Here is a 2,209-nt window from a genome sequence, read left to right as displayed (position 1 = left end):
GTCTCCCGCACTGCAGGTGGATTCTTTACTAGCTAAGCCACCAGGGAAGCCCATGACACTAAAAGTACAAGCAAAAAAAAAAAATAAGCAAAAATAAGTAAGTAGGACTACATCAAACTAAAAAAGTTCTGTATGGCAAAAGAGACCATCAGTAAAGCAAACAGATAAATCTTATATCTGATAAGGGGTTAATATACTAAATATATAAAGAACTCACACAACTCAATATTTTAAAAAAATAAAACCTAATTAAAAAGTGGTCAGAGGACCTGAGTAGACATTGTTCCAAAGACATAAAAATGGCTAATAGGTACACGAAAAGGTGTTCAACATCACAATTATCTGGGAAATACAAATCAAAACCACAATGAGATATCACCTCACATCTATTAGAATGGCTATCATTAAAAAGAAAAGAGGTAAGTGTTGGAGAGGATGTGAAAAAAATGGATCCCTTGTGTACTGTTCTGGGAATGCAAATTGATACAGCCAGTATGAAATCAGTGTAGTATAAATGCTCCTCAAAAAGGATAATCCTAACATATTATTCTGCAATTCCTTCTCTGGGCATTTATCTAAAATAAATGAAAACAGGATATCAACGAGATATCTGCATCTCCATATTCAGTGCAACATTATTCACAAGAGCCTACATATGGAAATAATGTGTCTATCAATAGATGAATGGATAAAGATGATGTGATATATATATGTGTCTTTATGTAAGTGTGTGCATATATATATCTCCATATTTATATACACACACACAAACACACACAACAGAATATTATTCAGTCATGAGAAAGATGGAAATCCTTATGTTTTTAACAACTAGAATGAACCTTGAGGGTGTTATTCTAAGTAAAGTAAGTTGGGCAAATATTGTATTCTATCACTTACATGTGGAATCTAAAAAAGCAAAACTCAGAGAGTAAAATGGTGGTTACTAGAGGCTAGGGGTGGGGGAAAGGGGGGAGACATTAACCAAAAGGTACAAACTTTGGGGAATCTAATGTGCAGCATGGTCATTATAATTAATAATATTATATACTTGAATGTTGCTAAGATTGTAATTCTTAAATATTCTGACTACCAAAAAGAAATGGTAAATATGTGAGTTTTTAGCTAAGGCTTTGGTGGTAATCATCTCACAATACATGTATATAAATCAACACACTATACATCTTAATATTATATAGTCTTATAGCTCAAAAACTGACACCAAAACAAATAAACAGTGACAAAGTAAGTTTCATTCCAGGAATAATTCCACATAGGGAGATCTATTAATCTAATTTAGAGTACTAGTATATTAAAGGTGAAAACTATATGATAATAGCATTTGGATGTAGTTAGTATTTAAAAAATGCTTCTTGATTATTGTCTCCTTTTATGCAACCTTCTATTTTCACCTTCTGAAATTTCTATTGGTGGCTATCAGTTATTGGACAAGGTCCTTATGACTCATTTCTCTAAAGGAAATTCAATCTACTATACATTCATTATCAAAAATTTGATGTTCAGCTACTATGTTAAATTTTCAAACTTTGTAATAAGTAGGGTTTTCTTTACCAAATTATTAGAAGTTCTACAAAGGAAAAAAAATAAAGGCAGAAGTTTTATAACAGCAGCAGCATATATGCCTGGCACTGCTAACTACAGAAAGTCATACCTGTGTCTATGGAGCCATCAGCCTAAGGCACAGTTCCCATAATCACTGACAAGGTGAACCTGCCAAACAGGGATGCCACAATGCCAGTTTCCAGGGCCCCAAATTGTTACTGAGAAACAATAAACATGGACACTTACATAATAAGCTAAAATACTTCAGATAAAGTGGAAGACTTCATTTATTTGTAGCTGTTAAGTCTCTCAATAGTGTCCGATTCATTGTGACCCCATGGACTGCAGCATGCCAGGCTTCCCTGTCCTTCACCATCTCCTGCTCAAACTCATGTCCATCAAGTTGGTGTTGCCATCCAACCATCTCATCCTCTATCATCCCCTTCTCCTCTGCCCTCAGTCTTTCCCAGCATCAGGGTCTCTTCCAATGAGTTGGCCCTTTGCATCAAGTGGCCAAAGTATTGGAGCTTCAGTCCTTCAGCATCAGTCCTTCCAATGAATATTCATGGTTAATTTCCTTTAGGATTGACTGGTTTGATCTTGCTGTCCAAGGGACTCTCAAGAGTCTTCTCCAACACCACAGTTC

The sequence above is a fragment of the Bison bison genome, unplaced genomic scaffold, assembly GCF_000754665.1.
Source record: "Bison bison bison isolate TAMUID 2011002044 unplaced genomic scaffold, Bison_UMD1.0 scf7180017860359, whole genome shotgun sequence".
NCBI classification, from domain to species: domain Eukaryota; kingdom Metazoa; phylum Chordata; class Mammalia; order Artiodactyla; family Bovidae; genus Bison; species Bison bison.
Note: the sequence above shows the minus strand (reverse complement) of the source record.